This window comes from Lynx rufus, unplaced genomic scaffold, assembly GCF_022079265.1.
Source record: "Lynx rufus isolate CCGP_SWC_20201006 ecotype Redwood Valley unplaced genomic scaffold, mLynRuf1.p SCAF_12, whole genome shotgun sequence".
Lineage (NCBI taxonomy): Eukaryota > Metazoa > Chordata > Mammalia > Carnivora > Felidae > Lynx > Lynx rufus.
Genome location: NW_025814826.1, coordinates 51522128 through 51546743, shown reverse-complemented (window position 1 = coordinate 51546743; position 24616 = coordinate 51522128). Strand labels below are relative to the sequence as shown.

At 51.4% G+C, this 24616-nt stretch overlaps 1 protein-coding gene across 2 annotated transcripts in view; it reads right to left on the bottom strand.

Annotated features, from left to right (window-relative positions):
• ZHX2 (zinc fingers and homeoboxes 2) overlaps positions 1–21377 on the bottom strand; it is a 162199-nt gene extending 140822 nt beyond the window's left edge. Inside the window, exons 1-2 of one of the 2 annotated variants that reach the window (XM_047074139.1) lie at positions 21135–21377; positions 6557–6646 (exon numbers count right to left, since the gene is read on the bottom strand). The gene's annotated coding sequence lies outside the window, so the exon portion shown is untranslated. The remainder of the gene's footprint in view (positions 1–6556; positions 6647–21134) is intronic. The other variant, XM_047074138.1, reaches the window with a different exon arrangement.
• Positions 21378–24616: the final 3239 nt, after the last annotated feature.

Genomic DNA, 24616 nt, shown 5'->3' with positions numbered 1-24616 from the left:
CAACAGCCAAGGGCACCTGGATTGGAGTGTTAGCCAGAGATGGCTTCCCGGAGGAGGAGATATTAACCCGACTCATGAACGATGGGGGGTTATTTGGGAACAAAGAAGAAGGGCTACCACGTATAAATTTAGGTCCAGAGGGAGAAGAGAAAGAAGACGCTTTTTGAGGAGCTGCAAGCAGTTCAAAACTCCTGGAGCAGAGCGCTCCAGGGGGAGGGAATGACGAGAGGGGGCTGCATCCTGCCCAGGGAAATGCCACGAATGCTGGGCTGAGGACCTGGACCTTTTTCATACCAGTGTTTGCAGAAGTGAGGCTTACACAGACAGCGCTCTGGTCACCTGTCTGTGACCGCCAACCCCTCCGAGACAGAATGTCTATTTCAAACCTTCAAACCCAGCCCGGAGCTCTGTATACAACAGGTGCCCCAAAAATGAGACTGACAACTGAAAAAAAAAATGATATTTGAGAAGCGCTCCTCTGGGTCTGAGCAGATGCCGCCCGTGCCCTACCGCGTGCCCCCTTCCGCGCACTTGAGCCTCATAGAATTCTAACTGCCAACACCTGTGTTTTCTTGCTTGGGGGCTCTCTCTGGTTTCCGGGCCCACTTTGCTTCCTGAGTGGGTACTGGTGAGTCCCATGCCTGCCACACCCCTTGGGTGGGCCATGCGGTCCCGTGAGCTGCGGCCCCAGGTGCCCACCATGGTAACTTGCTGGAAAGTACTTCGTGTCCCTCCCCCCCCCCCCCCCCCCGCCTTCTCTTCCTAGGCTCCCTTCCTGGCTCCCTGCCAGAGCTTCCTATACTTCTCAAATAAACCACCTTCACTTAAATCTTTGTCTTGGGGTCTCCTTCTGAGGAGTCAAACGAAGACAGTCTGATTCTTGGTTTCATAGACTGAAAGGGCTTCGGGGGTAAAATTCTTCGGGGGCAGGAGATGGATGGTCCACAGCAGGTTAGTGGTGGGAGCAGCGAGCATCCTACGTGCTGGTTGAGGGCACCGAGTGGCTGCTGTGCACACAGAACCAACCCAGGGTCCTGTGTTCCAGTCTCAGCTCTGGACACAGTAGCATCTCCTAGAAGGAACACGGGCCTTCGAGGAAGGCAGATCTGGGTCTGAATCCAGACGGGGCCACGTTAGGCAGGTGGCTCCTATCGGAAGTTAGGTGGCCTCCCAGGACCTCAGCTGGCTCAGCTGCTGTGATGTCACCCAAGTGTCAAAACTAAGGAAGACACCTCGCTAAGAGAAACGAGGCTCCTTTTCGTGTCTTTTTAGGAACTCCGTGTTCTCTGTTCTAGCTGCTTTCTGCACACCGCCAGTCTAGCAACAATCGCATCCTATGGGCAACCTCGCGTTTTACATATTTGCCTCCTAGGAGCCTGGAGGCACCTAGAAGACGGGGGCTCAGTTTTGCTCAGCTTGGCATCCCCAGCATATAGCACCACCACACCTGGCACACAGCAAGCATTCGATGAATGTTTGTTGAGCGAACGAATGGTAATAGCGAAAGAACAAAGAACACCTACTAGTGATGATGGGTTGTCTGGAGTGTTTGCACGTTCGTGGGATCTCAGTGCCGAGTCCTACTGTGCGCCGGGCATCGTTCTCTGGACTTACAGGTGTGGTCAAGGCCGCCGTGCTCCTCCCTCATGTGGTGGCTTACCCGCCAGAGGGACAGAGAAAAATGTTTCTCGACCCAGGCTGCCCAGCAGACCAAGCCAGGAAGCTTTTAAGGAGTCTCTCCCAAGATTCTGGTGGAATCACCTGGGGTGGGGCCTGGCGTCGGGATTTTTTTAAAGCTTCTCAGGTGAATATAACGGGCCACCAGGGCTGCGCACCAGCGGGATCAAGAGAGAAAAATAAGATCACGTCAGGGAGGGAAGAGGGTTGTGAAGGAAACAGAACAGGGCATGTGATTTGGCCCCAAGGTTGGCAGTGGAGGGGGAGGGAGGGAAGAGGGGACGGTCTCCCCCCAGGAGACATTTGGCTGCATCTGGAGGCATTTTGGGGAAGGTGCTGCTGGCATCTGGTGGAGGAGGACCAGGGGTGCTCTCCACACCCCAAGGGGCACAGCACAGCCCCCACGACAGACAACTGCCTGACCCCAAATGTCGGCAGTGCTGACGTAGAGAAACCCTGGTCTGGAGGGGCAGGGGCAGAGACCACTTCAGGGAAGGCTTCCCCGTGGAGGTGAGGGTAGAGCTGGAAAGTGAGTTCTAGCACGAGTCTCTGGAGGAAGCGACGAGAGGCAAGGAATGTGAGGTGGGCCCGGAGCCACCATCACAGCCTCGAATAGAAAGACACCAGATGGCTAAACCACCAAGTCTGGCTCTGACCACCTACTAACCTAAGAGCCCTCGCACCTCTGCTCCTGGCATCATTTTGGGGTTGCTCGCTGGGGCGGGGGAAGGGAGAGGGAAATTCGGCTGCTTTTGCTTGGCTGCTTTCACTTTTAAGTCCCCACCCTCTTTCCAGGCTCCAAACCGAACCGGAAAGGGGGAAGGAGAGGGTGCTAATCCAGGCTGACCACTCAGAAGTCCCCAACACCACCTGCGGGCCTACCTCCTCCTGTTCTCCTGAGGCATCTCCCACCCCCAATCCCTGGCGTCCAAAAGCTCTAACTGCTGGGGGCGGGGGGGGGGGGAAGGAGCCTGCTTTGGAGACATCCTGCCAGCTTCCCCCAGCCCTGGGAGAAGTGATTTCCCAAGAGAAACAGGGATCCACAGAGCCATAAATAAACATGGCATTCCAGAGGAGGAGGGGTGGGAGGGCAGGTCTGGCCAGCTTTGTCCCCCCTCGCGGAGATGGCTTTGTCCCCCTCGAGGAGATGGCCGGTTAACTTTTCCAGCCAGGCACTGGGACCTGAGAACCTGCCAGCCCTCTCTCCAGCCACCCCCACCCCCCACCAGCCGCCCCTTCTCGGTGCTTCCCTGTAAATCAGTTGCAGACCCACTGCCTTGGGAGTTTGGACTGTCAGCAGCTGCACGGAGCAGCCTGCTTGCTCAACACCACGTGGGTTTTCCAAGGAAACGTCACCATAGTTCCACGGGCAATTTCGGTGGAAAGTCGAGTTCTTTTGTACAAGGCTTCTAGAAAGGTCTGAGTCAACTGGCCGCTCGGAGGCAGCCAGGGTGGCAGCAGGCATCTGACAGCCGGCCCTACCTGCAGAAGTCCTGCCAACCTGGAGCGGGCAGAGACAACCCGCCCTGCACACTTCAGGGAAGAGAAGTGGCTCAGAGGCTGTAAGGTCACCCCTACTTTACGAGCAGGGAAACTGAGGCTGGAGAGGGAAAGAACGACCCTCTCAATGTCAGCAGGCAGCGGGTGGCTGAGCTGGGTGTCTCCAGGCCTCCTGATTCCCATCTGTGCATGGAATTTCTTTCAGGCCACGCACTTGTTCCAGAATCGTGGGGAAGTTCCACGAGGGCTCATCTGAACAGAAAGACAGTGACTGTCCAGAACTGGCAGTCACCTTCCTCCAAACGTGATTGGGGGGGGGGATGGGAGGACACTGCCAAACATTTCTGCTTCCTTGCTTTCTAGATTCCTCTTCTGAAATGAAAACATTCCCCTTGTGTTTCCAGAGCCCCTGAATAGAAGCTCCGTGTCAAAATCCTGTTCATGAGGAAAGATGTCAAGTCCCAACTTATGAAACTCATTTCACAAAAAGGGGCATTATGGGAAATTTGCAGGAATATGTTTACTTAAAAAATTATTTTATTAAAAACTACACTTTGCCCAATTTTGCCCAATATAACCTGAGAATTTTATTATAGGCACCCACAATGAAGTAGGTAATTAGGCAATAAATAGTCCCCTTCTGCAAACCTAGGATTAAGAATTTTCTCATGGGTTGTTATTTTAACCAACCCTACACAAACAGTCTTTTCATTCATTAAAAGCCTTGATTCACAGAGTATCTACAGCTCAGAACTTACAAAACAATTAGTCTCAATGTGTATTTTCTGCGACTAAGGTTGTACACAATACCTATGTCCTGTCAAATAAAAGACTCACAAATTAAACTTTTCAGCTGTATTACGTTTTAGCTGTGTGTATGTGTGTGTATGTGTGTGCGTGTGCACCTGTGTGTGGGTACGTGGGCGTGTGTGTTCACCTGTGTGTGTACGTGTGTATAACCCGTGTATGTGTATGCATGTGCACCTGTCTACACAAGATATAACTTCCAGCTGCAGGTTTTTGTTATGTTTTTACAAGTCTTTCAGGCAAGCCTCTCACATGGTTTTCACTGGGGGGGGGGGGAAACCTGTGTTCTTTGTTCTTTTATTCCTGTGGTTTAATATGATTTCCATCCTCTCTCCCTCCCACCCTGCCTCCCCGCCCTCCACTGCTCTCTCCTCCCTTGGGAAAAGACTTGGCACGAAGTGACCACTAGCTATCCTCATGACTAATGCAAGCATTTGCTGTTAACCTGCATTTAGGGTTGCCGATAGCACATGGTGCAAAGATGTTTCATTAGTTGCCAGAACAAATGACCCATGTGCCAAATCTCCAACAGCTTGTGTCCCGGATAAGGGTCACTGTGGGTTCACTAGTGCTGCCTGCCTCAGAAATTCCACAAATATTTACTGAGCAACTACTCTGCGCAAGGGGTGGCCACTAGAGCTTGGGGCTCCACCGTGCTGTCCAGGACACGGTTCCTGCCCCTCTCGGAAGGGGTTGCAGGCCTGGCACACAGCTACCATGTGAACCCAGGATGGGAGAGGAGGGCAGGATGTGATGGAGCCACGATGAAAGAGATGTAATAGTGGCTGGGGTCCTCTGTCATCAAGGGCATCTGAACCGCAAGACAGACGGACGCTTGCCCCACCAGATGAGCTACAGGAGTCAAAAGCGTTTTGTTTTTCTCGTAAGTAAATTCAAATGCCCGTCATTTGTGCAAAGCAAAGGCAGAGGGTTAGTGGGCGGGCAGAAGGACAGGACTCCTCCAAAATCTCAGAATGAGGGAGGCTGCCCACAGCCCCGGATCCAGCCCTGTCACCTGGATGGAAAACTTCTCACGGTCAGGAAGATGGAGCCCTGCAGGCCCCTCCTCGGATTACCAGGATCACGAAAGCCAAGTTCTCCTCACCGCGGAGATAACCGAGTCATGCCATTACTTTCGGAGACCCAAACTCCGCAATTTAAACCCTGAGTGAAAAAATGTGATGTTCACCAAAACCAAAACTATTTAATAGACATACTTCCCCAGACATATACCTCCCCCACCTCCACCCCCCCACCCTGAAAGTCTAAAATGATTAGTTTTTGTCAGAGAACTTGGCCATAAAATTCTAATAACGAAAAACAAGCAAGAAAACCGCACACACACACACACACACACACACACACACACACACACACACACGTGAAGCACAAGCAAAAAGCACAGGGTTGGAGCCCAGGTTCCACTGCTAATCATCTGACATTGTACGTGTCCTTTACCTTCTCCATGATGGAGGGACTGCTTCCTCAATCACCCCCTCAAATTGGGGGGCTAGGCGGGAGATGAGGCTGGTCAGCGCTCCTGCCCTGGGCCCCCGGGGTAAATGGAAAGGCACACGGTCAAAGGTATAAAGTGCCTAAGAGGGGTAGAACCCTGTATCCTTAACATTCCTGAATGGAAGCGCAGTAGAGGGAGGAACACGTCTTGAATCACTGGTAAAATCTGTTGTTCTGGGATGCGCTTTGAGACTGAAACATTTTAAAGAAGCAGAAGGGCCTAGAGTATTTCACAACCTAGAGAGAGCCTTGGTTTCCTCTACTATAAAACCTCAGAGGGGTGGACTAGGTGATCTCAAATGTTGGCTTTATCACCGGCTGGCTGACCGTCTGAGACAGGAACTAGTGCGAAGTTGGTAACCAACAAACGCTGGGCTGTTCAATCACAGGATCAATTGGCTGAAGGGGGTCCTTGCTTTCCAAGCAGAGCCCAGGTGCCACAGGCCATGTTCTTGAAGCCAAAACTCAAATACATGATCATTCCAGGCAGGAATGATCCAGGTCCTGAAGTTATCTTTCAAGGACATTTTTGAAAATCTAGAAAGTCCCACGGAGAAATAAATCAGATTGAAAGCACCTCAGTATTTCTAGTATTTACCAGCGTGTCTGATGCATAGTAGGTTCCTGAATATTTCCTGTACGAATAAACCAAATGTCCAGCATCCGTAACGCTTCCGGCACACCTCGGAATAGACAGGCATGGCAGAATACCCCCAAAGCATTCAACTACTCACCTGAATAGCACCGCTACGCAACCCTAGGCCTTTCCTGCATCCCCCAACATACTCCCAAACCTCACGAATTGAGTGTTGGGTTAAGGATCAGCTAGATCTGCCTGTGAGGCTGGGCTCTGCCTCTTCCTAGCCATGTGACTTCTCTGAGCCTCAGTTTCCTCATCTGTTATATACAGATAATCAGGCCTCTCTCAGGAGGAAATTAACAGTAAAGGACCTCCTAGGGGAGTTGGGTGGAGTACATAAATTTGTCCACATAGAGCTGAGAATCCGCCTGGCACATCGCGCTCTCGAGGCAAATGCTGGCCATCAGAGTTACTCACTAGTGCTTGGCAGCAGCTGTGGGCTCATTAACGTTCATTTTCTTTACCCCGCATTGGATGTTCAATGTAAATCCAAACTGCAATGGTATTCTACAAAATAAGAAAGGTAAAGATGTTGCAAAAAATTATTTTTAGTGTTTGGTGGCCTTTCTGAGCATTAGGACGGCTCCTCCACATCCCAATTGACAGAGACAACTGAGCGCTGTCCTTAGAGCCAAAGTGGCACCGGACTAAGTGTCTGGAAGCTGTGTTCAAGTCTGGGCTCTGCCACTGATCCTCTTTACTCCCTGATCCCCAGCCAGGCTTACAGGAACAATGACTTGCTGGAATAGCACGGCCAGTCCAGGGCTTCACAGGTCAGAAATATGTACTGCTCACCAAACACTCATATTCACATCCACTCTCCCCACCCCCTGGTTTCCCAGCATCCTAGAGTTAGGCAGGGGGAGGAGAGGTGATAGTTTTAGGGAGTGCGTATGTGACCATTTGATTTTCTTTTCCTCTGCTCCAGCAGCCTGAAAGCCAATTGTTTCAAATGCTGTGCCCACCAAGTCAAGGCTGCCTGGATCCCTAAGTCCCAGCTTCGAAGAAAGCTACCTTGATGACCGGTTGCCTTTCAGCACACCTCCAAAGACTAAGAGATAGACCTTGCTTTGTTAAGCCACTAGGATACTGGGGCTTACTGGTCACTGCATCATAACTGACGACTCATGTACATTTATTCAGCGCCTATTCCAGAAGGCTCATGCACGTCTGTCACAGGATGGCCAGTTATTTTCAACCACACACTCAGTACGCTGAAATCTCAGTGAGACCATCTTCCCATCACATGAGATGGTCCAGCAAGATTATGAAGATTTAGTAAATCTGGCCATCTCTCTCGTGACAGGTACTTTTTTTCTTGCCTCCCCAGAGCAGGGAAAAATTGTTGACGAAACTGTGAGAGGACAAATATCTTGAGAATGAGAAACTGGCCAAGAAGCACCTGGTAAGGGAAAGGAAAAAGACACTCCTGTTACTAATTCTACCTGTGCAGGCTTTCATAAGCAAAATCTTAAACTCTGGAAGGGAATACAGAACTAGTTTCCCTGGTATCCTATGTACTAAGGCACTTAACACAGACTTTTTTTTTTTTTTTAATAATCTCCACACCCAACGTGGAACTCAAAGACTCACGACCCTAAGATCAGAAGTCACATGCTCTTCCGACTGAGCCAGCCAGGTGCCCCAACACAGACTCTTAATACTCTTTACCTAACACTCCAACATTGTGATGTGGCCACAGATCCCCTGGGGTCTGATGTCACTCAGACCTGGCTTTAAATCCCAGCTCGGCCATTTCCCGTATAACTCAGGCAAGCTAATTTCTTAAAACTTCAATTTTCTCATACATAAAATAGGTATAAAAACGTCTACCAAGTGGGGTTATTGGGAAAATGAAACAATTTAAAACAAGATTCAATGGGTGGTACGTAGCATTCAATCGGTTTGGTTCCCTTTCTCTCTAACACCTTTACAGTGGAGTTTGGTCTCAAGTTCAGACTTTGCAAAAAACATAAAAATAAAAGAAAGTTTAATATTGAAAGCAGTAGAAAGACCCTGCAACAACACCTGTGACGGTGCTGTAGGTGTCACGTGGGACAAGTCGGAGGGAGACAGTGGATCCAGGCTGCACAGATAGGCCAGGGATTCCAGAAGAGGCAGTAGGGCTGAGCCAGGGAGGCAGGCGGCTTGGCAGAGTTTGGCCAAAAGATCCTGAATCCGGGACAAAACCAGTCTGGGACGGAAGCTTCCTCCACTGCTTCCTGTTACAAAATGGTCCAAGTTGACTGTCCTTCCAGGCAGTGTCAAGAACCTGCCACCAGGGGCAGCAGCGAGCAGCAACGCATCGGGCTGCCAACTTGTGTTGACCGAGAGCACAGGCTCCCAAACAGTAAAGGGTCCTTTACTCATCCTCAGTAACAATCCAATCACATGAGAGATATTCATTTTGAACCTACAAAGTGGGCCAGCCTTGTGCTGGTGCTGGGAACGTGGAGACAAATAGGAAAGTCTCCCTTGCGGCGAGGGTTGGGGGGGGGGGTGGTGGCTCACAGTTTTCCAGGGAAACAGATGTGCAAACAGACAAAAATCCATTTTTTTTCTATTTTATCTGCTAAGATTTATAAGGGGTTATTTCTATGGCACACTAGCCTCTCGGAGGAGGGAGCAAGTATCTCTATAGCAGGAATGAGTAGGTCTTGCTAAGTTTGGGGGATGAGTCTTTCCAGGGAAAAGAATCTATGTGTGGAAAGGAATGAAAAGGAAAGGACGGCACACAAGGTTTAGGCATCAGTCTTGTCTGGCCGAAGTGTGGGGCATATGGCAGAGGGGGCGGGGGAACTAGTTATGGTAGAATAAGCCTGGTAGGCAGAGGTCAGCTCTCCAAGAGCCACCATGCTAGGGTCAGGAATTTGGACTTGATCCTATGGGTTAGAAGTTACTAAGTGGGAGTCCTCAGAATAGACAGGAAAGCACAATGGGAAAAAATTGATTTCGGATGCCTTTAGACTGGGCATATGCTTTCCACTTTGACCCATTCCCCACTGCTTTCTACTGCCCTATACTTCACCCCTTCACTCTTCTATACTACCTTCAAAGCCCCTGAAAGCATTTGGGTTTGTGACTCCTGGACAACCAGTGACTTGGGGAGCTTTTTAGGAGGGTAAGGAAACACGATCAGATGTGGTATTTAAGAACCGCAAATTCCCATCATTTTTGTAACTGGCACATATCTTCTATATCCAGAAATCTTGAAGTTGATTCCACAAATCCCCTACCAGGATCAATCAGTGCACCCCTCCCAACCCTGAAAGACCCGCAGGCTGATCTGGTTATAAGTGGAGCCACACACAGGGCTCTTTCTCCCAGCTGGAGAAAACCAGGGGACTGTCAGCTCAGCAGAAAGGACCGGAAGCCACCCTTCCCTGCCTCACCTCGGCCTCAAGCACTATCCATCAGGTACTTTCTCACACCTGGGAGCACAGGAATCACACTATGGCTCTGGAGGTAACACAGCCAGACACAAGAGCGTCACTGCAGCCCAGCCAGGAAATGCCAGAACCTCGAGTGGAGCCAGCGCTGGGCTCTGGGGACAGGACCCACCAGGGTCCGCCAGGACAGGCTCGGCAGGTCTGAGGAGAGCCTGGATGACCAGTTCCTGCTCTCGCTGGGTGATGGCCCCTTCTGTGGGGTAGGGGTGTGGCCCCTAGTCATCGATTCATGGCACTAGGATATCCCTCAAACCACAGTGACTCAGAGGCAGCCTCATAGCACATGAGGTCAGAGATATGTCGGGGATAACAAAACAATATGAGCCAGCATCTCTAGGGCACTGCCTCGGTGCCGGGTGCTGTGCTAAGTACTTTACAGGTGTTACCCCCTATAATTCACACAGCGGCCTTAGCAGCAGGGGTTCCAGGCCTGCAAGTCCAGCTAGGCCCACTGTGTAGACCAGCAAATGCACACGTTCCCCAGCTAGACTGAGAACACCTCCAGGGAAGAGGCTGTGGCTTGGTCATCTGTGTCCCTTCCCCTGCTCCCAATACCGAGCACAGTACCCTACACACAGTGGCAAGGCCAGGACAAGGGTGAGGCAGTGGCAAACTAGGCACCCAGGACACAGAACTCAAGGAGGCACTCCCTCTCAAGCGCTGACCCTGCATTTGCAGGAGCCCGGGAGCGAGCACCACCTTGTATTTTGCACACTGGGTGCCTCGTTTGCCTCACCCAGTCCAGGCCCTGGGTAGTTCACTGGTCAGACCAGTGCGTGCGTGAATCCTGCCCGCTAGCCATGTGACTGACCTTCCCCACGCTGTGCTCAGTTTCCTCACCTGTAAAATGGGACCCACGACAATGCCAAGGACCGGCAAAGACCCGGCGAAATCAGAACCCTCATGCACTGCTGCTGGCAGTGTGCAACGGTGCTGCCACTTTGGAGAAGAGCTTGGCGTTTTCTCAAAAAGGAAAGCATAGAGTGACCATCCAATCCAGCAGTTCCACTCCCACGTATCCTCCCGAGAGAAATGAAAACACACCTCCACACAAACATTGCACACAAGTGTTCACAGCAGCATTATTATAATGCCCCAAATGTAGAAATCCAATTGTTGACAGGTGAATGGATAAACAAAATATGGGCTGGAATGTGTGCTCTGCCCCCCCCCCCCGCCGCCAATTCATACATTGAAGCTCTATCCCCAGGACCCCAGAATGTGACTGTATTCAGAGATAGGGCCTTTATTTTTTTTAATGTTTATTTATTTATTTTTGAGAGAGAGGGAGAGAGAAAGCAGGGGAGGGGCAGAGAGAGAGGGAGAGAGAGAGAATCCCAAGCAGGCTCTGTGCCAGCAGCTCAGAGCCTGACGCGGGGCTCGAACCCACGAACTGTGAGATCATGACCTGAGCTGAAGTCGGACCCTTAACCGACTGAGCCACCCAAATGACCCTGGAGATAGGGCCTTTAACGAAGTGATTAAGTTCAAACAAGTCATCAGTGTGGGCCCTAGAGCAATGTGCCTGGTGTCCTTTAAGAGGAAATCTGGACATACAGAGGGACACCAGGGATGTGTGTGCACAGAGAAAAGGCCGTGTGAGGACAGAGTGAGAAGGAAACCATCTGCGAGCCAAGGAGAGAGGCCTCAGAAGAAAACCAATGTGCTGACACCTTGATCTTGAACGTCCAGCCTCCAGAACTGTGAGAAAATAAATGCCTGTTGTTTAAGCCACCCAGTCTGTGGCATTTTGTGATGGCAGCCCTCGCAGGCATAGCCACACAATGGAATACTATTTAGCCATAAAAACAATGAAGTACAGATGCATACTATAATACGGATGAGCCTCAAAAACATTATGTGAAGCGAAAGAAATTAAATAGGGAAGACCACAGATTACACGGTTTCTCCCATGTGGAATGTCCAACAAGGGCAGGTCTATAGGACAGAAGGTAGCTGAGGTTGCTAAGGCTTGGGGAAGGGGGCTGGGAGGGGGCTGGGAAGTGACTGCTAATGGACACAGGATCTGTCTTTGGGATGACAGAAATGTTCTAAAACTAGATTGTTGTGAAGGTTGCACAACTGTAAATACACTAGGTATCAGTTAGTTGTACATTTTATACCTGGGTGGATTCTAAGGTATGTACATTATACCGTAAGCTATTTTAAAATAGGGGCTAACTCTGGGACCCACGTACAGAGCTGCACAGGGCTTGGCACATACTGCCCCATACATTATAATTGGTACTTCTTCACATGCTCAAAGAAGTATCTGCTGCTCAGCTGAAAGTTGCCTGAAGTGCCTCAGATTCCTTTACTTTTAGGGGGACATCAGGGAAACTAACCTGGGCAGTCAACTGGTGATTCTGTATCCCTAAGTGACCTGTCCCTGCCCACAGAGTTCTCCCAATCAGTGGGTTATGGCTGCAGCATGCCTGATGTGGCTAGAACTGCTCCAGTCTTGGATTCCACAGACCTGTGCTGGAATCCTGGCCCTGACCTTCACACTATCTGCTCAGCAGGGCTGCTGTGCAAACGACCTGGACGATGGTGTGAGGGTGTGAGGAACCTACATACAGTTGGCATTCGACACATTGGGGGGAAAAAAACCAACTATGCACAAGAAAGCCCTTTGTCTTCCCCGGGTGGCTCAGTTAAGCGTCTGACTCCTGATTTCGGCTCAGGTCATGATCTCTGCTCTCTCTGCCCCTCCCCCACTCCCATGCATACACTCTCTCTCAAAATAAATAAAAACCATTTTTAAAAAAGCCCTTTGTCAAGCCCTAACTGCACGTGCATCCTTGTGTTACCCTCGGCGCTGGCTGGTGGCTTGGCCTCTGGTTCTAATCAGTGATGGAGGAGCCACAGGTGCACAGAGGGCAGGACAGGTGGCGTGGGCCCATGCCTGGGGAGCACCAGTACGGAAGAAGACTGCCTGGCTCCCAGAAACCTCGGACAGAGGGCTTCCCACTCTGCTGTTCCTCGCCTGTTAAGTGGAAATAAAAGGGTTCTTGTATCTCTTGGGATTCTCATGAGCTAATCCACAAAAAGGGCTCAGCATTGCTCCTACAATGTCAGTGTGACGATCAGTGCAGTTGCTAAGGGCCAAATGACTGAGGACTTCCTGAGGGCAGGGATGTCGTTTTCGTCCTCTGGCAGGTGTTCGTTGACTGGACAGAGGAAAAGAGGCTAGGTTAGGGAAGGCTCGAGGAAACCGAAGAGCCTCAAGCTATAGAAGAGGAAAGTAATACTCTGCCATATAATCGTGTGATCTTGGGCAAATCCCTTACCTCTTTGGGCCTCAGTTTCCCTAAGATGGACTAAGTGCTCCCTGAAGTTTCTCCCAGCTGGAACATTCCTTGATCCCACTAATGCACCATGTTGCTATTAGACTCATCCCCCGGTCCCCACTATCTTCCTCCAGGGACCCCAGAGGACATTAGAGTTTGTACCAGAAGACCCATAAATCCCATTTCTGAAAGTGCTGACGTCAGGCCGTGTTCAATTTCACGCTGCTGAATACAGCCCTCCATCTTTGGAATGTCTACCATTAACCCATGGAGTGACCCAAACCGTGTCCACTCTGTGGCTCTGTGAGCCCAAAAGCCCCTGCTCCTGGGAACACTGTGAAATCTTCCACTCTCCTGAACTGCGCGGCTCTGGCAGAAGTTCACTGCATTCTCCTAATTAATTCTGTAACACAAAGTTCCCGGGAAGAAAGTACAGGGTAATGAGCCCTCGGCGCTCTGTTAGGGGAGGTTAGGTGAGGGTCTGTGCTTCTTCTCTGCTCCTGCCTGGAGCCACTGCCATCCCTTCCTCTAAATTTCTTGACCTGAGGGCAGTCTTCCCAGCTTCTAGTTGTCGGTCCATATCTCTCCATTTCCCACCGCCCTCCTCCAAAAGCAAGGACACACCCCATCTCTACCCGCACTGGCATCCTGGCCTCTCTCTGCCCCTTCTGGGTCACTACCCCCCATAAACAACTTGACTATGACATCCAACTCTGACCAGACTGTGTGCAAATATCTTAAAGGAGCTGTTTCCAAAAAGGCAAGGGTGCAGTGCAAAGGAAAATAATTTCTAAATGTCCTCCTCCACAGGCCAGGGAAATTCCGCGAGGGCTCTGGGTATACCCGGGGCGGGGGGGGGGGGGCGGGCTGAGATGGCTTTGTCCTTGCAGCAATTCAGCTCAGTCTTGTATTTAAGAACAGCGGGAAAGTAATATCTGCTGAAAGGAGTTTTCTGTGCGCTATTTAACTAAATGGCTCTGCAGCTGGAGGGAGCCATAGGCAGACGTGTTATGATTCAAGGGCTCCCAATTACAATGATCCTCTTTTATTGTATAAAAACAGCAACACAGCCATCTCCTCTCCCAATGCCTGCTCCCTCCATCTCCTTCCCCTATTGGCTGGCAAGGCTGTTCAGCATCCTGAAAGTAGCACCCGGATTCTCATCAGTCCCGGGAGCGCAGCCTGCAGCCCGCTGGGATTCCTCCTCCCTACAGCCAAGGAGAGGGCGGAAAGGGGGCAGGGCCCCCGGGGAATGTTCTGTCATAGACACTGCTGGAGGCTTTAGAGTTGTCTTTTTGGGGTGGGGCAGTTGGATCACAAGCATGGATTTGGAATTCTCTTGTTTTGACTAAACTTACACACACGCATCCTCACGCATGCATGAACGCCCACACCCCTACACCCCTTTAGCAGAAAAGCAATCAGAGCGTCTAGAAGCACCTTCTAAAACTGTCTCTTCTCCCCATACTTCCTCCTAGGCTGGGGTGGGGCACCTCCACAAGATTTCGGAAAGACCTGGTGATGACTAACAGCATCAGCCTTGGGGGGCACGTGGGTGGCTCAGTCGGTCAGGCGTCCTGCTCTTGACTTCGGCTCGGGTCATGATCTCACGGTTCGTGGGTTCAAGCCCCACATCCAGCTTGGCACTGGCAGTGTGGAGCCTGCTTGGGATTCCCTCCCTCCCTCTCTCTCTCTCTCTCTCTCTCTCTCTCTGCCCCTCCCCGGCTTGTGTGCTCGGTCTCTCTCTTTCTCAAAATAATTAAAAAAAAAAAAAAAACTACTTAAAAAAAAAAGGACATCAGCTTTGGGATCAGACTGATCTGAATTTGAATCCTGACTTGGCTACTTTCTCTCTGTGACCTTTGGCAAGTACCCAACCTTTCTGAGCTCTGGTTTCCTGTCTTTAAAACTGGGCTACGACCCTGCTCTCAAAGTACTACTCATGGTCAGACTGAATGACATAGTGAGAGTATTTAGCAGAGGGCCCGGTACACAGCAGGTGCTCAATCTGGGTGACGATCGCTGTTATTAAGGCAGCAACACTGTGTGTCTGTGGTGTTCTGGGGGTATAGGGAACCTCGTATTCGTTCAGCCTCACCAGTCAGAGGGGACAAAGCGGGAGGGGGAGCAAGACAGCTGGGGGTGGGGCATGGACCTCAGCCCCACCGAGGAGTGTTTTTCTGGAGTCTTTCTGCAACACTGACTTAAACCATAATGTTTGCACAGCCAGGGCATGCACGCATGCTGCCTCAATTTAGACTTCTGGTCCTTCCTTGGTTTTCTGCAGATGTTTCGGAGTCTAGAAGCTGCAGCTGCAGGCATCCAACCGGGCCAAGGAGAACCCGGAGCCCAGAAACTCTTGCTCACGTCTTCCCTCTTCCTTTCTCAACAGCAGACTCCTCTCTCCCACAGTCTGTCCAGGGCCCCCAACAGGGAGGATTCCCTCCCAAAGAAGGAGCTAACTCAATCTGGACACTCTCTGAGGCCCCAGAGATCCATGAGTCCACTGCCCACACTGAATTGGACAGCAAATGGTTCCCAAGATTTTGCTGGTTTCCCCCTGCGGGGCAAACCAAGCATGGCTTGAAACCCAAAAGGAAACCCATCATACGCTTCTCACTTTTCTATCCCAAACCAAGCCTGTGCACCCCCAAAACATACCACAGATCTCTTACACCAAAGTGAACGCCGGGGGCACGCTCCTTACAAATACTGATTCCCCATGGATCAACAGTACAAGTATTTCATTCACTGCAGATTCTATGTGGCAACTCTATCGCAGCGAAACACCCTGTGATAAGATTTAATGTCCACTAAGTGTTTCTAGTACTAGAGGTGTGGAGGCAGGCAGAGGGGAGGAAGAAAGTGTGTGCACTGTGGCTTTTTACTGAAAATTGTTCACCAGGGTGGTAAACAAGAGGGGTAAGCAAGAAAATCAGTTCTGGCTCTGGCCTCTTTTATTCCATTTTAAAGTTTGGGTGGAAACTGATACACTGTTGTCACGATTGTTTTTCTCCGTGGGGGGGGGTCTGTTATACACCCACACCCACACCCACACCCACACACACACACTCACACCACCCCCAATCGGCCCCTCTTAAAAGTAAGACTATAAGCATAGGAACAGGAAACACATTGTGGGTGATTCTTAAAATCACAACCTGTTGGATGCCGGGAGGGGGCCTTATAGAAGGGTGGGGGAGGGGAACCAGGAGGGACTCCCCCCCCACACCCCTCAGTTAAAAACGAAACTACCTTGTCACTACTAAAAACAATGTCTACTTTATCGTCTACCACGGGGCCATGTGAGTAGTCAGGCATCCTTTCAGAACCGCGCTGTCTGGATTTGACTATGACACAGCACATTATCCTACCTGAACACTGCACCGGGGTCTCATGGCGATTTTCTGGGAAGGCTTTCCATTTCAGTGGTTACTCGGACCTGCCACTAACCAGTGCGTATGCGTGAGGGGGAGGGGGGGGAATGCAATAAGACGGGGGCAGTCTGGGTCTTGGAATCAATGATAAAATCCATGTATGTTAATCACTTGGCATCTCAAGGATACAATAAAGTCACATGCCAGAGGTTGTGGCAGTGACAGTGATGATGCTGGTGGTGGTGATGATGGTGACAGCAGGTGATATTTGCTGAACACAGTGTTAGGCGCTGTGCTCAGCTCTTTTACAAATTTCTTCCAAAGCTTCACAACAACTCATCAGGCAGCTGTTAGAACGATCTCTATTTTCGAGACAAGGAAATTGAGGTTTAGAGAGTAGCTAATAAATTGAGCAGAGAATCAGTCCTTGCTGGAGGAATCCAGAGTGGGGAACCTAACAGAAGGGCCTCTGAGGCCTCCTGATACCATCCTGTCCATTTAAAGCAAAGGTCAACGGTCATGACCAAAGCTATTCTGATGCAGGTAATACCTAGCAGTCTGAGGATCAGGACAAAGGCCAACTGTAGTGTCTGGGGAGTAATGGCACCTACCTCCACAGCTTTCAGTAACTGAGCTATGAAAAGGGAGAGCTACTTATGTCCTTGTAACAGCTGACTAGCATTGGGTTAATTTGGGATTCCTATTGGCAGGATCTAAAAGGAAAGCTCCCCATCATCTCTCACTTTCTTACTGCACTCGGTCTTCTTTTTGCCCTAAGGCAAAACTGGTCCCCTGGTCTGAAACTTTTTATTTCAAACCAGAACCGAGCTGATTTGTCTGCACAAGGCACACTGCTGTCAGTCTTACCTTCCCTAAATGCTTGACACGCGTCCTCGGAAACCTGCCATAGCTCCCCAGTACCTATGGGTTACCAGCCACCCTCCTCCACGTCCACCCTCAAGTCTGCAATCATCTCTTTGCACAACTGTCCCTCCATCCCCCTCTCCACCTCCTCAGAATATGCTCGGCTTCCAGGACACAGCTTTACCTTCACCAGAAATACCTTTCTTCCTCTTCTCCTCTTAGGCCACACACACTTTATCTGCCAACTCAACAACCATCCCACCATTCACCCCAGTTTGTTCACGGCAGCAATGTGCCTACCTTAAAAATGCAGGGCTGCCCTCCCTGGTACGTGTGGGTGGCCAGGCAGTGCAGTTCTGGTTGATGAACCAAGGACAGAAGTCCCTGAGAGGGGCATCTCTTCCCAATGTAACAGTAAAGCCCTAGTAGGCACATGTTCAATGCCTCGTTCATCCTGCTTTCTCTTTCCTGGGATGGAGATGTGAAGCCCGGACACGCGGCAGCCACCGTTCCACCTCAAGAACACACACCTGGGATCGGAGGCCTATAGCTAAGAATGGTGTAGTGGAAAGACAGAGCCTGGGTCCCCAGTGGTACAGCCCAGGCATCGTCCCACTCACCCCTCTTGTCTGACACGAGTAAGCCCCCATCTGGCTACGTCACCAGTGGTCAGGATCTCTGCTGCTAACAGCTGAACACAATCATATCTGACACACCTCCAGACATTGTTCCTTCTCATTCCATGGGTCAGTTCAGATGCCACCCCCTTTAGGAAAACCTCCACGATTCCCTCAGAGCACAATAATTACACCCTTCGTTGTGCTTCCGCAGTACTTTTCTCAATTACAGCACTTAGTTAATCCTGCTTGATTGGGCCTGCCGGTCTGCTCAGATTCCTCGGGGGTAGGGGGTCTGGACCCCGCCAGCACCTCCACAGTGCCTGGAGCAGGGTTTTGCATTGAGGTTGGGGGGCTTTCTGTCGCCAGTCTCTCCATAATGTCTAGCGCAGCGCACTGGAGTGAGCTCTTCTGGGGTCAAAGTGTGCGTGTTCTGGGGTCTGGTGCTCTTACTGTTTGGTCTTGGGCAACCTCTGTGCTCTCTGTGCCTCTGCTTCCTCATCCATAAAAAGGAGAGACTGACAGTACTTACCCCCCAGGGATGTCACGAAGACAAAATAATCACGAGCACTTATAAGGGTTCTTGGCATATAAAAGTGTTTAATGATTGCACTCTTATTAGGATGATGACTATCACAGCTGCTGAATGAACAAATAAATCAACACGTAGCTGCTAAATAAGTGAATGAAGGAATAAAACCCAGGAAAATTCTGGAGTTCAGACCCCAGGGCAGTGTCACTGTTCCTTCTTTTTCATAACTACACCTGTCCCTTTACTTTTCCCTTCTAATGAGGACTCGTTCTAATGAGAACTGCTGTAACAGGAGCGTTTAAGGCTAAGAAATAGGACCCGGCTCGGAACACTGACTTCACTTTCTGCTCTGCAGCTCTGGGCAAATTCCTTCACCTCTTTGAGCCTCAGTTTCCTCAACTGTAACCTGAGGATAATAATTGCACTTATCTCACAGGGTTATGCTAAGAACTAAATGATAAAGCACACAAAAAACTAACCATTGTGCCTGGCATATGAAAACAGTAAACATTAGCAATCACTATCAAATATTGTCATTATTCTTTTTGCCAAGCACCAGGCATCCCACTGAATCCCACAGCCCTGATGGAGGTGAGACCGTTGGCGTGGGGATCTCCTTTCCGCATGTCAAGATATGCTGCATTTACATCAGGAGAATACCCTTCTGGAGTGCCCACAAACACTGTCATTTCGATCTTTTCCTTTAAATGGGGATTGGTTAATACATCTGATGTCCCCTAAATCATTGACCTCTGAATTGCCCCTTAAGAGCTGTTAACTTCAGCTGGATCCCAGTTGACATCAAACCTGGCCAGAAGGTACATGCACACAAGAACGATCAAAGAGCACAGCGTTTCCACACCAACGAGATTCCCACAGATCACAGGTTCCTGTCGGTGACACATTTCAGTCTTACTTGTAGATTCCCCACCCCCCGGGCAGTAAAAGAAGATGTGTATATGGCTTAATATAATTTTCCCTTTAAACTTGAATCAACCCTTTATGTTAGTTCCATTGAAGCACTTGAGGGTTCCATTAATCTATTTTTACTTTTAAACACGCCATTTTACAAGATATTTATTCCACTTGGTTGTCATCCAAATGCTTTTTGACATTACTGCCCTGGGACTGAACTGCTTAAACTCAGGGCCCTCATAAATAGAAAATCACCTTTTGACTGAAATCTTGAAGAGCCCTCAGAAGCTCACCCCTTCACTTCAACAGGCATTAATTTCTGCTCTACATAAAGGAGTGTGAGTGTATTGCAAGTCTGAGAGTGTGTGCCTGTGCGTGTGTGTGTGTGTGTGTGTGTGTGTGTGTGTGTGTGTGTGTGATGTTTTAAGAGGGTAAGTGTAGGTCTGAACTACCCAGGGGATGAAGAGGGGGACTTCCTGCCCCTCCAAAACCTGCCCATGGGGCCTGACTCAGACCTGGTGAGCTGCTAACTTGGGAGATAAGGAGATCATCAGAGATCAGGTGGGGGAAGAACTCTAGGGCCTGACAAGACTCAGGGGACCCCGGGGGCCCGCCGGGCAATACCTCTTCCAAAGGGGACGGGTCCAGGGAAAGTCACCATTCCCCCACCTTCCCCCTTCCCACCTCCGGACAAACAAAAGGCCATCCCCAAACAGCTGAAGGCAGGCAGAGACCCCACTGGCTTTGAAGCCGATCAATCAGGTGGAAGCCCGAGCAAATCACAACTTGGCTTCCCCAAGTTTTCTCCCCAGCCTAACGAGCCACCCTCCTCCTCCTCCGCCTCCGAGCTCTCCGCACAGCTACGGGGCCAAGGGGACCGTCCTGTGATGCTCACTGGTTTCCAACTTTCCGCTGCTCTCCGTCTCCGCAGCCTCCTGCAGAGCGGCCGGGGGAAAGGGCAAGTTTGCAAAGGCGAGGATACCAAGTCCCGGGGAAGCCACAAAGACGCCGCAACACCAACAAAGATGAACCTCTCGTGGGGCGGACGCCACAGCGCCAGCTGCCGCTCCGGGGGCGAGCGTGGGCTCGGCTGGCAGAGGCGGCCGCGGGCGTGGGCCGGCCGGCGGCGGACAGCGAGGGGGGGGGGGAAATCCACCCCCGGACCCCCCCACACACACACACGCGGGCGCCCCGCCACCTGAGCCGGGCGTGGGGCCCGCGCCGCGCTCCGGCCCTGCCCCCCGGCAGGTAGCTCGGGCGGCCGCCCGCAGCCACCGGCGGCGACGAGAGCAGAGGCAGCCTCAGCCCACGGCGTCATGCTTCCTGCCACCACAGTACGGCGAATCGTCACCGGGAGAGGGGAGAAGAGGGGAGCGCGGGGGAGGGAGGGCAGCTCGCACACGCAGACCCCCCCCCTCCGCCAAACCCGCCGGGCCGGGGCCACGTCCCGCCGGAGTCCCCGCGGGACCTGCCCCGTTTGCACAAAGCGCCGCAGCTGGGCCACGGAGGGGAGGGCGCCGGCCACGAAATAAATAAATAAAAACAGAGTCGGGTCTACGTAACGCCCTGTCGAAAGCGGACGCCATATTTTTTTGTGGCTTATGTCGACATAGGGAAACGTAGACATGTTTTTCCTCCTCCTCCTCCTCCTCGGTCTGGCTCCCATTTATCCAAACTTGTAATCAAAACTCTTAAAAAAAAATCTCCCCCCACCTCCGGATCCTCTTCTTTCCTCCCACCCGCCGAAAGGGCCCGCACCCCCCCCCCCTCTCCGCACCCCCTCTTCCAATCACAAACCCGGCCAAGTCCCATTAACAACACATTTTCGGGAGCCGCGGCAGCGGCGGCGGCGGTGGGAAAGTTGGGCTGGAGTGGCCGGCGCCCGGCGTGCGGGGCTCGGGGCTGGCGGCGCCGGGCGGGGGGTGCCGGGCGCCGAGGCGAAGTTTCTTACCTGCGCCGGGGCTGGGGACGCGGGGACCCGGGCTGGGAGCGCGGAGACGCGGCACGGGCGTTCCAAAATGGAACTCTGCTGGCTCCCCCCACCCACTCCCCACTCCCCACCGGGCGCCGGGCTCGGGCTCCGTGGGAAAGAGGGGCACGGCCAGCCTGCCAGACAGACGGACAGGAAAAGCCCCCGTACGGGGAACAGTGGCCAAAATTTTAAAAAGAAAAAAAAAAAAAAAAAAAAGAAGGAAAAAAAAGGGGAAAAAAAATGTCTCGATCAGTGGGGAATCTACGCCAAAACCCACATGATCTGTAACGTCAGCATGCGTATTTGCATACGATACCACCACCCGAGCTGCCACCCGGGCTCGGGTTCCGCAGAAAGTTACAAAGTGAAATTCAGCCCCCTCCGGAGACGCCGGCGAAATGTCATTTTCAGGCGGGAGCTGGGGGGGAGGTTAGCCCTAAAGGCGCTGGATACTAGCCGAGGTTGGGGGGGGGGGGGTGGGCAGTAAATTAACTTAAAAGTCTGAGCCCAGTAACGGACTCGGTGGAATTTCTGCGAGGGGAGGAGGGGGAGGCGCGAGCGAGATCATTGAATATTAAGCACGACCCGGCCCGGCGGCCGCGGCCAAACCCTCCTGGTGCAATACCCATTTTCTTTATGAAAAGTTCAAGGTGTCACTGATGAGCTCAACAAACTGTTGATCCTGACCACGTGGAGTGGCAGACGGAGGGACCGCGGGGCGCGGCTGCTGGCCCTGAGCGGGTGGCACCCCAGATCCCCGCGTCCCTCTCGCAGCACGAGGGGTCGTGCTCGGGTGGGGCCGCCACGCGCCCAGGGCGCTGCCTGCGCTTTCTCCCTTCTCCCGGCTCAGGGAAATAATAACTAAAAAAAAAAAAAAAAATTATTTTTTTTTTTAAAGCGAGACACGTTTTTGCTCCTGGAATAGTAATAAGAGGGCTTGGGGTAGGGAGGGTGAGAAAGAGCCCCCACTTATATAACGACTTGAAATTAGATGACTTTTGCTGGGGAGATTCGGGGATTTGCGCTTGCGCCAGGTCTGAGGTTAGTTAGAGATCCTCAAACTTTTTCCCTTAAGAGCCAATAAACAAACAGACGCCCCGGGAGCTGACTTAAACTCTTGTCGGGCCGCCGTTCGCTGGGATTCTCAGACTCGGAGAAATGCACACCCCTGCGGCGCTCGCAGGGAAGTCCCTCGGAAGCTGGGCGGGTCGCTTTCGGAACTGGGACTCTGGCGTTCCCGGCGGGAAGAGATCCCTAACTGCCGCCCCCTGGCTCCCCTCGGGCGTTTTAGAGTACGGGCGGGCCAAGATCTCGCTGCCCTTCGCTTGCGGCACGGTACCCGTGAACTTGCGTTCTGGGCGCGGCGTTCCTGCAGCAGTGCTACGCTGAGGAGCCCTAAGGAATTCGGATCCCGGGGACGCTTCGGAATCTCAGCGGGCAACCTGTCGGCGCCGCACATTCCTGCCCGGACGGACCCGGTTCCCCTCCAAGGGCATGTGGACGCGTCAGCCTTTCCCGGCTTGAGCTGGGCGCAGGCGTGCACTAGCAGAACCGGGCCGAGGGATGTTGTCTGGGGTCTACTTCTGACAGTCTGAGCGCAGCGAGAAAACAAAGGGAGCCTGGGGCTGGGAGGCTCTGCGGAGTCCCCGCCCGCCCTGAGGATTAGCAGGCGCGGAGCGTCGGGGCTTCCCTGCCAGCCTCTGCTCCGGGGAATTAGAACGAACTCTAGCGGCGGTTTGCGACGCAGCTCTGGGCGCCAGGACCGCAACAGGTGGCCGTGCGCGGCGGAGTGGCCAGAGGCGAGGACGGGGACTGGAGTGGGGACGGCTGGCCTAGGGGGCTGACTGCGTGGCCAAGGCACTGGGTGACCTTTTGACATTTTCGTTTTCTAGACTGGGGACAAGAAACTGGCTGAACAACGTTTTTCTAGGGTCTCCCCTGGGGCTCCAATTTCTCTAACAGAGCTCCTTGGGTCTCCAGAAGTTTTGACAATAAAAATAGCTCATATGCAAAATTTTCTTACTGGTCTGCACCTGTTTGTTCGGTTATTGCTCATGTGGGGTCTGTCTGTTGGTTTTGTTTTTTTGTTGGTGGTGGTTTTTTGGTTTGTGTGTGTGTGTGTGTGTGTGTGTGTGTGTGTGTGTGTGTGTTTTAATGACGCAGACAACAAGGCCCTGGCCTGGGAGGGGTCTCTTGTGTGATGCTCACAGACTCAAGAAGCGATGCATCGTATCGCTGATGCAGCTCTTAAGGTACTCATTAGGAACTTCTTCGCAGACCATGACCCAGATCGTGTTGCATCTTTCTCAGACTCATTTGATAACTTCTAAGATCCTAATGTATTTGCCATAAACATGAGAATCTAAGAATACTGTTTTATATTTCTTCCCCCAAGGGTGTGCCAGAAGAATACAGGGGGAAAAAAGGACCCCCCTGCCAAATTTAATAATTTTATATTGCTTACCCTTGACTCTTCCAGGTCACTTCGCTCCCCGTGCCCCAAAGTAAGTGCAGCTCTCAGTTTGTTTCCTCGGAAATTATGGAAGCCTTAAGGAAACTGTTCCCATTTTGAGACTGCATCTCCTTTTGATGGTCCATCACTTAGGAGCATTTTCTAGAAGTCAAGTTTCCTGTGCCCCTACCTTGTTACCATCTGCTTCTGGCTGGTGAGAGATTAACAGGGTGGGAAGGGGCAGGGTTGAGCCAAGCAGGGTAGTCCTCTGGACTGTCCACCAAGTCCCCCTGTCTACAGGTCACTTCTATGTCATGGACACTGTGGAGGTTTCTGATGTGCTGCTGTCTGCAAATTGTTCAAAGTTTAACATGGACTGAACTTTCACTACCTAAACAAACAGCAGGGAATAAACCAAGGGTGACTTTGCATTAAGTGCTATGATTTCAATTTGCTCTACGCGTAGGTGGAGTAGATGGACCCTTATCTGATATGATTCAGGAGCTTTGGAATCCGTGATGGTAAAGGTAATGTTTATGGAGTGCTTTGTCCACCATATGCCAGTTGCTACTTAATCTTTCCAACAACTCTATCGGGCAGCAATTCTTACAATGTTTTGTTTCAGTTCTCTTTAAACTCTTACAATTATTGAGGACCCCAAATAGCTTTTGCCCATGTGAGCTGTATACCTATTGACGTTTACCGTATTAGAAATTCAATTGAAAAAAAATGAAAACAGGGATTTACAGACACACTTTCCGTTAGCCGTCAGAGCAATGACAACCATGACAGGTCATAGAGCCTCGGGAAAACTGTATATGTGTGAGAGGATGAGAGTGAAAAGGGAAAGTAATATTTTTGCCCTATTATGAAAATGATTTTTAACGAATTTATTTTTTTTAACGTTTACTTATTTTTGAGACAGAGAGAGACACAGCATGAACGGGGGAGGGGCAGAGAGAGAGGGAGACACAGAATCGGAAACAGGCTCCAGGCTCTGAGCCATCAG